Below are 10,905 nucleotides of genomic sequence, written 5' to 3' on the forward strand. Positions count from 1 at the left end.
CAAACATCAAACATGTTTTCACAGAGCTAGTCCGGTATTAGCCACTAACCCAGGATTCCAAGTATACTGAGTAGAAAAGAGATGTGACAAGAAAAGTAGTTACTTTAGAAATAAGAAAGTAGTTAGTTTCTAAAGTAACTACTTTTAGAAAAGTAGTTTCTACTTTCTAAAGTAACTACATTTAGAAAAAATGCAACATTCAGTTTTTCCCCTTTAGCCCATAAAACAACATCATACTGTCTAGATCTACCGATACAGTCCTACACCAGCTTCTAGAATATTTGTGAGGAAGGCAAATGTAAAATGACGCTGGTCAGTATAGTCTTTGGATATTTGGGAAAGGGAAGGGGAGAAAGTCGGTTCTCAGAACAAATTAGTCAGTGTCAGTTTTATCAGTAGGATCTTTGGATTCTTTGTTTGCCCACACTTCTTCAATGTAATGTCCTTCTCTCACAAGTGCTCCAGTTTGGCAGCCTTTTATACCTCCGATTCTCTATGTTGGCTTCCATTTTGTGAGTCAGTTTTTCTTCTGCCATTTTACGGAAGTTGTTCTTTTCTTCTGTTGCTTTTTGAAGCACTTTTTTCTCATGCTGTCATTTCTCAGCAAGCTGCTTCAAGACCTCCGCTTTATGGGACTTGTGTTTTTCTTCTGCAGTTTCTGATTTCTTCCGAATTTCCTCTAGGGAAAGATCCTTCTTCTTTGGAGGGGAAATGGGGAATTCTGGGATGAATTCTTTTGGTAGAGGGCTGAGAATTAACTCAAAAGCTTGGCCTGAGTCATGCTTCTCCAGTTTTTTCACTGGGGTATCAGAAGCAGCCACTGTGAACAGCAGGCAAGAGACTGTCAGTGCATTCTACAGAACCCAGTGGCAAGGAAAACCTGCTCAAACCGAGCCATCTGGCCATATTCTCCAAGATGGTAAATTTTATGTTAGGTACTTTTTTAATCACAATTTTTAAAACTGAAAATGTGATGTGGTTTTTGAACTCTGTGTAGATTCTGCCGTATTGATTAAGGATATACCATAGTTCATTTCATAAATCTATAAAGATGCCTTCAAAATTATCTGTTTCCTTCCTCCAGTAGTAGGAAGTATATAGTCTTATTCTGAAGGAGGGAAAATATAAACACAAACAAGCAAATTCCTTTCTCCTCCATGTGGTTCATTTCCAAATTGCTTTAGAAATGGACTTAACTAAATGAACCCCCAGCTCTTCCTGACACCAGTTCTTTTTTTTTTTAAATTTATTTATTTTTTTCAGCGTAACAGTATTCATTGTTTTTGCACAACATCCAGTGCTCCATGCAATACGTGCCCTCCCTATTACCCACCACCTGTTCCCCCAACCTCCCACCCCCGATCCTTCAAAACCCTCATGTTGTTTTTCAGAGTCCATAGTCTCTTATGGTTTGCCTCCCTTTCCAATTTTTTTTTTATAAACATATAATGTATTTTTATCCCCAGGGGTACAGGTCTGTGAATCGCCAGGTTTACACACTTCACAGCACTCACGATAGCACATACCCTCCCCAATGTCCATAACCCCCTCCCCTTTTCCCAACCCTACCTCCCCCCAGTTTGTTTTTTTTTTTTTAAGTTTTTTTATTTTATTTTTTTTTCTTTTTTTTTCCCTTTTTATTAATTTTTTCAGCGTAACAGTATTCATTCTTTTTGCACAACACCCAGTGCTCCATGCAAAACGTGCCCTCCCCATCACCCACCACCTGTTCCCCCAACCTCCCACCCCTGACCCTTCAAAACCCTCAGGTTGTTTTTCAGAGTCCATAGTCTCTTATGGTTCGCCTCCCCTCCCCAATGTCCATAGCCCCCTCCCCCTCTCCCAATCCCACCTCCCCCCAGCAACCCCCAGTTTGTTTTGTGAGATTAAGAGTCATTTATGGTTTGTCTCCCTCCCAAATCCTCCATTAATCAAGTAATGGGCAGAGGACATGAACAGACGTTTCTGCAAAGAAGACATCCAGATGGCCAACAGACAAATGAAAAAGTGCTCCACGTCACTCGGCATCAGGGAAATACAAATCAAAACCACAATGAGATATCACCTCACACCAGTCAGAATGGCTAAAATAAACAAGTCAGGAAATGACAGATGCTGGCGAGGATGCGGAGAGAGGGGAACCCTTCTCCACTGTTGGTGGGAATGCAAGCTGGTGCAACCACTTTGGAAAACAGCATGGAGGTTCCTCAAAATGTTGAAAATAGAACTACCCTATGACCCAGCAATTGCACTACTGGGTATTTACCCTAAAGATACAAACGCAGTGATCCAAAGGGGCACGTGTACACGAATGTTTATAGCAGCAATGTCTACAATAGCCAAACTATGGAAAGAACCTAGATGTCCATCAACAGATGAATGGATCAAGAAGATGTGGTATATATACACAATGGAATACTATGCAGCCATCAAAAGAAATGAAATCTTGCCATTTGCAATGACGTGGATGGAACTAGAGGGTATCATGCTTAGTGAAATAAGTCAATCGGAGAAAGACAACTATCATATGATCTCCCTGATATGAGGACATGGAGATGCAACATGGGGGTTAGGGGGATAGGAGACACGAGTTCTTTTAAAGTTAACTTTGAAAGGGTCTGGAAAAGGCAAATGAAAAGGTCAGAGTCTATCTTCTGCACCTTACCCCATTAGAAAATTTCTATCACTATGTCTGTGCCCTTCTGTTATAGGTACAGTATAATTTGACAAGTGTTAATTTGTGAAGGAAAGTGAGGAATAAAAAAGAAATGCAAGTTGAAAGGAATAAAATCACATCTGATATTTAGAGACATTTAGAAGGCTTCTCTTAACTATTCTACTTAACATATATTCTTGATCTTACCAAAGTTGTTTTTCCTCTATTCTACAGCTGAAGATAACTTCATCTTTAGTTTGTTCCTTCCATTCCTTTAGTTCTTTTATGCTTCATTCATTCATTCATTAGGCATTTGGTGCCCATAATCATGAGTTTCTTTTAGGTCTTTAGAGTCTTTACAACACCCCTGTGATATAAGGCAGTCTGAGATGCAGTGCCATACCAGAGAGGAAGAAATGGCCAGAGTTATTCTACTGTTCGTAAACTTGAGGGCTTATTGCCTGTTTATTTTTGATTGCCCTCTTCTGGAGGTTTTCTTCATGGTTTCTTCTGGAGTCTGTACTGCTCAGTTTTCATAGTAAGCAATATTGGAACTATTTCATTAGATATTATGAAAGGTTAGAGAGTATGAGGCAGTAGGGAGAGGGTATATTTGTAGTCTTCCAGTAGTGTCTGATCTATCTCTGGTATTTCGAACAAATAGAGAATAAATCTTTTCAGTTATTAGGGATTATTAGTAACCTTTTTTTTTTTAAGATTTTATTTATTTATTTGACAGAGATCACAAGCAGGCAGAGGGGCAGGCAGAGAGAGGAGGAAGCAGGCTCCCTGCTGAGCAGAGAGCCGGATGCAGGGCTCAATCCCTGGACCCTAGGATCATGACCGGAGCTGAAGGCAGAGGCTTTAACCCACTGAGCCACCCAGGCGCCCCTATTAGTAACATTTCTTGAATGGCCAATGGTGCCATTATGGATACTGCTATTTTAACTGAGATTCCAGAATAGTAAGGTAGAAAGTTTTTTGAATGCCTACTTTTGCTAGACATAGTTGTTTTTTCCTTATAATGCTATGATGTATGCATAATTTATTATCCTCTTTTATGTGAGTAAGAGAATTGAATTTGGCCAACTGCCTCAAGATTATCCAGCCAATAAATGAAAGACAAGGGATCCAAACGTAGGATAATCTGTCTCCAAAGTGTCCCTAAGCTTTCTATCTTGATCATTGGCCAAATTTAAAATACTTACTAGCTACAATTTTATCTCAAGAGGAATAATTTTATGTGTGATACCAATTTCACTTCAGGAATGCATAGATTGGCACTTTTAACCCTTCTTTCTTGACATAAAGCCATTTTATCTTCATAAAGACATTTGCATGAAAATGAGCCAATCCAGGTTGTAGTCTTTCATCTGTTCAATCCACATTATAGTGGTTTATCTGTTCACAGTTTCCTTATTTCTTACCTGAAAGCATAAGCCTTGCTGTGCTGAAAGATGACAAATAAAGAATTTAATCAAAACCCAGAAGAGAAATCTAGAGCTAAGAGTCCTTACCAAAATGTTTTGAGTCAAGAGGAATGACATTGAAATTAGTAATGGTTTTTTTACTGACAGACACAGTGTCTGGGCATGTGCCTGTAGTGAAAGACATGGATATTTTAAGTGTTTGTTAGTGTGCAACACTTAACTTTTGGAAATCATTCTCTACATCGTATGAAACATTCTTAAGTGTACCCACAGGTCTCATTAAATGTAATATGTGTGCAGTGAACAGGATGTAAATGCTTTTTATAGTTTTGTTTTTGAAATTATGTTTAGTTCTGATTTCTAAAGAATCATTGTGCTTACTAGAGAACTATTTTGAAATGAGACAATCTAACCTACAAATTGTTCTGGGTCCTTAAATTGTTATTAGTATTAAACAATATATGAAATAAATATAACATTTATTTTGTCGCTATTTTTTTGTTTTTGTGTTTGGAGTCAGTAACTTTTGTTTTGCAAGCGAGAACAATGGTTTATTTATTTATTTTTTTTTAAGATTTTATTTATTTATTTGGCAGAGAGAGATCACAAGTAGATAGGCAGGCAGAGAGAGAGAGAGGGAAGCAGGCTCCCTGCTGAGCAGAGAGCCCGATGCAGGACTCGATCCCAGGACCCTGAGATCATGACCTGAGCCGAAGGCAGCAGCTTAACCCACTGAGCCACCCAGGCGCCCCTATTTATTTATTTTTAAAAAGATTTTATTTATTTATTTGACAGACAGAGATCACAAGTAGGCAGCAAGGCAGGCAGAGAGAGAGAGAGGAAGGGAAGCAGGCTCCCTGCTGAGCAGAGAGCCTGATGCAGGCTGATCCTGGACCCTGGGATCATGACCTGAGCCAAAGGCAGAGGCTTTAACCCACTGAGCCATCCAGGCACCCCAGAACAATGCTTTTTTAAAAGGATCTTTATTGAAATATCATTTACATACAATTCACCCATTACATTGTGCAGTTCAGTAGATTTTAGTACACTCACAGATAAATGTTACAGTCACAATAGTAGATTTTAGAGCATTTTTATCACCTCAGAAAGAAACTCCACCACTTTAGTTATTACTCTCCCTACTTGTTTCCCTTCACTCCCTCTTTAGACCTAGGCAATGACTAATCTTTTGATCTCTATAGATTTGTCAGTTCTGGATATTTTATATAAATGGAATAATATGTAGTCTTTTGTTACTGGATTCTTCTACTTAGCATAATGTGTTCAAGATTTATCCACGTTGTAGCATATATCAGTAGTTTGCTACTTCTATGGTTGAATAATATTTCCATTGTATGGATATACCACATTTTATCAATTCATAAATTGGACTTGTGGGTTATTTCTACCTCTTGCCTATAGTGAACAGCATTGCTTACGTATTTGTGTACAACTACTTCCAATTCTTTTGTGTATATGTAAGAAATGGAATTACTGGATCATATAGTTACTCTGTATTTAAATGTTTGAGGAATTGCTATTCCAAAGTGGCTGTATCATTTTACATTCTTACCAACAGTGTATGAGAGTTCTGATTTTTCCACATCCTTGTCAACGCTTCTTACTCTCTGGCTTTTGATTCTAATGTTCTAGTAGGTATTAAGTACTATTTCATGGTTTCAATTTATATTTCTCTGGTAACTAATGATGTTGAGCATCTTTTTATGAGCTTGTATATTTTACATGGAGAAATGTTTATTTAAATATTTCATCTCCTTTTTTTAAAAAATGGCTTATTTATCTCTCTAGTATTGAGTTTTAAATGCTCTTTGTATACTTTTTTTTTGTTTGTTCTAAAGACTTTATTTATTTATTTGAGAGAGAGAGTGAGAGGGAGCATGAGTGAGGGGACAGAGGGAGAGAGAAGCAGGCTTCCTACTAAGCAGGGAGCCCAGTTCGGGGCTTGATCCCAGCACCCTGTGATCATAGCCTGAGCTGAAGGCAGATGTTTAACCAACGGAGCCACCCAGGTGCCCCATGTATACTTTGGATACAAGTCCCTTATCGTATATATAATTTATTTATTTTTTTGTCCATCTTGTGGGTTGGCATTTTACTTTCTTTAGTGGTATCCTTGGGAGCACAGACATTTCTGATTTTGATGAAATTTAGTGTATCTATTTTTCTTTTGTTGCTTGTGCTTTTGATGTCATAGCCAATAATCTTCTCCAAACCCAAGGGGACTTATCCTTTGTTTTCTTTTTAAGAGTTTTATAGTTTTATAATTATGTTGTTTATCCATTTTGAGCTAATTTTTGTGTATGTGTAGGGCAAAGGTCCTATGTTTTGCATGTGGCTATCCAGTAATTCCAGCTCCATTTGTTGATATCTAGCTATTAAGTGGTCTTGGTGCCCTTGTGAAAAATCAGTTGGCGGTAGACACATGATTTTATTTCTTAACTCTTAATTCTATTTCATTCATTTATCTGTTTATCCTTTTGCAAGTACCACACAGTTTTGATTACCATTGCCTTGTAGTAAGTTTTTAAATCAGGAAGTATAAGTCTTCCTACTTTGTTCCTCTTTTTCAAAAATGTTTTGTCTATTCTGTGTCCCATATAATTACGTATAAATTTTAAAATCAGCCTGTCAGTTTCTAAAAAGAAGTTAACTGAAATTCCCAAAAGCATTGTGTTGAATTTGTAGATCAGTTTGGGATATATTGCCATGTTAATTCTTCTAACCCATGATCATGGATTTTTTTTTCCATTATAATTGATTTTTGTATATTGTCTTTATATCCTGAAAACTTGCTGAATTCAGTTTTTTAAAGATTTGTAAATTTAAATTTGATTAATTAACATGTGATGTATTATTGGTTTCAAAGGTATAGGCCTGTGATTCCTCAATGCTCATTATATAGCACCCAGTGCTCATTATTTCACATGTCCTCCTTAATGTCCATCAACCAGTTACCCCATGCCTCCACCTCCTCTCCTCCAGCAACCTTCAGTTTGTTTCCTATTATTAAGAGTCTCTTATGTTTGTTTCCCTCTATGGTTTCATCTTGTTTTATTTTTTCCTCCTTCCCCTATAGATCCTCTGTTTTATTTCTTAAATATCACATATCGGTGAGATCATATAATTGTCTTTCTCTGATTGACTTATTTTGCTTAGCATAATACGATCTAGTTCCATTCCCATAATTGCAAATGGCAAGATTTCATTTTTCTAATAGCTCTGTAATATTCCATTGTATATATATTTATATACTACATTTTCTTTATCCATTCATCTATCAATGGACATGTGGGCTCTTTCTATAGTTTGGCTATTGTGGATGTTGCTGCTAAAATATTAGGGTGCAGGTCCCCCTTTGGGTCACTACAATTGTATCTTTGGGGTAAATACCCAGTAGTGCAATTGCTGGGTCATAGCGTAGCTCTATTTTAAACTTTTTGAGGAACCTACATACTATTTTCCATTTCTTTTAGTTTTAATCGTTTTTTAGTGCATTCCTTATGATTTCATGTATATAGAATCATGCAGTCTGTTATTGGAGATAATTTTAACTTCCTCTTTTCTAACCTGGATGTATTTTATTTCTTTTTCTGGCCTAAACTGCCCTGGATTGAACCTCCAGGACAATGTTGAACAAAAGTGCTGAGAGAAGGCCATTTTTGTCTTGTTACTAATCAAGCAAAAAGAAAGACTAGATGTCCTTCACCCTTAACTATGGGTTAGGGTATCTAGTTTTTCACCCTTAACTATGATATTAACTGTATGTTTTTTAAAGATGACTTTTATCAAGTTGAGGAAGTTCCCTTGTATTCCTTGTTTGTCTTGTGTCTTTATCATGAAAGTTACTGGACTTTTCAAATGCTTTTCTTATGTCTATTGAGATAATCATGTGATTTTTATTTTTCATTTTATTGATATGATGTATTACATTAATTGATTTTTCAGATGTTAAACTAACCTCACATTCCTGGGGTAAATCCCAGTTGGTCATGGTGTATAAGTATTCAATTTGCTAGTATTTTGTTGGGGATATTGGTATCCATATTCATAAGAGATACTGGTCTGTAGGTTTTTTTTTCCCTTGGATGTCTTTGTCTGATTTTGGCATCAGAGTAATACAAAGTGATGAGTTAGGAAGTGTTCTCTCCTCTTATATCTTTTGGAAGAATTTGTGAAGAATTGGTATTAATTCTTTGGTATAATTCCCTAGTGAAGCCATCTGGGCTTGGCTTTCCTTAGGTAGGTTTTGGTTAATAATTCATTCTCTTCACTTATAGATCTTTTGAGATTGTCTATTTCTTCTTGAGTCAATTCAGTAGTTTGTGTGTTCCTAGAAATTTGTTATTCATCTATATGATCTAATTTATTGGCATACAGTTGTTCATGGTATTCCTTTATTTATTTATTTTTAAAGATTTTATTGATTTATTTGGGAGTGAGGAGAGAGAGAGAGAGAGAGAACGAGTCGGGGGAGGGAGAGGGAGAAGCAGGCTCACAGCTGAGCAAGGAGCCCAATGCAGGGCTCGATCTCAGGACCCTGCAATCATGATCTGAGCTGAAGGCAGATGCTTAATGGACTGAGCCACCCAGGCGCCCCAGGGTATTCCTTTATAATACTCTTTTTTCCCTCTAAGTTTGGTAGTAATAGCCTCTATTTTATTTCTGACTCTAGTATTTTGAGTTTCTCTATTTTTTTGTTGGTTGATCTATCTATAGATTTGTCAAAATTGTCAATCTTTATAAAGAACTAGATTTTGTTTTTATTGATTTTTCAATATTGTTTTTGTATTCCCTATTTCATTAATTCTTGCTCTAATTTTTATTAATAAAATAATTTTAACTTTTTGCTTCCTTTAGATTTTATTTGCTCTTTTTCTAGTGTTTTAAGGTGGAAGCTTAGGTGTATTATTTGAGATCTTTCTTTTTTAAAATATTTTATTTATTTATTTGACAGAGAGAGACATAGTGAGAGAGGGAATGCAAGCAGGGCAGAAGGAGAGGGAGAAGTAGGCTTCCCGCCAAGCAGGGAGCCCAATGTAGGGCTGGATCCCAGGACCCTGGGATCATGACCTGATCTGAAGGAAGATGCTTAACGAATGAGCCACCCAGGCACCCCTCTTCTTTCTACATAGTAAGCATTTACAGATATAAAAATTGTATTAAGCATTACTTTAGCTAAATTCCATATGTTTTGTATGCTGTGTCTTTATTTTCCTTCATCTCAAGATATTTTGTTTTCTTATTTGATTTCTTCATTGAGCCATTGATTATTCAGATATTGAATAATTTCTGTGGATTTTCCTAATCTTTTTCTGTTGTTCTACTTTCATCCCATTTTGATTGGAAAACCTACTTTGTATTATTTCTATCCTTTTAAATTTTTGAGATTTGTTTTATGGACTAGCATATGATCCAGCCTGTCTTCCTCATGTGTTTAAGAATAATGTATATTCTGTCATTGTTGGATGACATATAGGTTATATAGGTATCATATAGGTATCTGTTAAGTCTATTTGATTTATAGTGTTGTCCCACTCTTATATTTCCTTGTTAACCTGCATAGGTGTTCTATCCATTATTAAAAGTTGAATATTGAAGTCTCCAACTATTGCTGAATTGTCTTTCCTTTCCTAGCATTCAGCTAATAACTTTTATAATCTCACATTTTTAAGGCACTCATTTATCACAGGCCAAGATCACTATGCCTCTGGTGCTCAGTGGGGAAAATGGTGCAAGGCAGAAAGTCTTCATGGACAAGGTCTGAATGTTTTGACACGTATGAACTTATTTTGTCAAGATTATTTACTCTGGATTTGGACCCAGACCTCTGGATTTCCAATGATCTAATTTCCAGTGATTGAGGATGGGGGCTAAATTTTTTCTAAAGAGAAAGATTTTTTTTTAGTTTACCAAATGTTAAAAATAAGGAGAAATTCATTTTATTAACTGGGGGTGAAAAGAGAGTCTGATTTCTTCCTTAGATATTATGTGTAGAGGCAACAAAACAAGAAAGCAATAAGAAATAATTACTGAATAATGTAATTTATTTTTAGTGGGGAAAACTGAGTAACTTACTGAGAAACTGTATTTGTTTCCATTAAACCTACTTACCTTCTAGTCGCTATTGCTAAACTTATATTCCCAAGGTGTATGGTAATGAAAACACACCTGGTCAAAGACACTCTGTTTCTATTTTTATTTTTTTTTTTAAGATTTTATCTATTTATTTGACAGAGAGAGAGATCACAAGTATGCAGAGAGGCAGGCAGAGAGAGAGGAGGAAGCAGGCTCCCCGCAGAGCAGAGAGCCCGATGCGGGGCTCGATCCCAGGACCCTGAGATCATGACCTGAGCTGAAGGCAGCAGCTTAATCCACTGAGCCACCCAGGTGCCCCAAAGACACTCTGTTTCTAAAAGGGCCTTCTTTCCTGAATCTTTTTTCCACTTGTCTTTCCATATGAGTGAGGCATAGTTATCTCTTTTATGATTAACCCATGGAATTACCATAAGACCTAGGTCTGGGCATCCCGATGAGGTCCTTTCTTTCTTTGGGGGTAGTACTCTTGTTCCCTTAGCTAACTATGGTCAAGGATGTCCCCAAACAAAAGGCTGCATCCCCAAGCATTTGCCAAAGAGAAGAAAAAATGGAGGATGTAATGTCATATTTCTGTCATCCTTTATTTCCATCCATAAAATGGTCCATCTGTTTATACCGAGGAAGAGAGTGAGTTCAAGGCATCATTTCATAGTGGCTTTACTGTGTACCCTAACATGGCGTTGTGCCTTGATAACATGACAG

General features: G+C 36.8%; 1 pseudogene; it reads right to left on the bottom strand.

Annotated features, from left to right (window-relative positions):
- Positions 1-373: 373 nt before the first annotated feature.
- Positions 374-10,632, bottom strand: LOC123950431 (annotated as a pseudogene).
- Between the last annotated feature and the right edge of the window lie 273 nt (positions 10,633-10,905).

Source organism: Meles meles, chromosome 9 (assembly GCF_922984935.1).
Source record: "Meles meles chromosome 9, mMelMel3.1 paternal haplotype, whole genome shotgun sequence".
NCBI lineage: Eukaryota > Metazoa > Chordata > Mammalia > Carnivora > Mustelidae > Meles > Meles meles.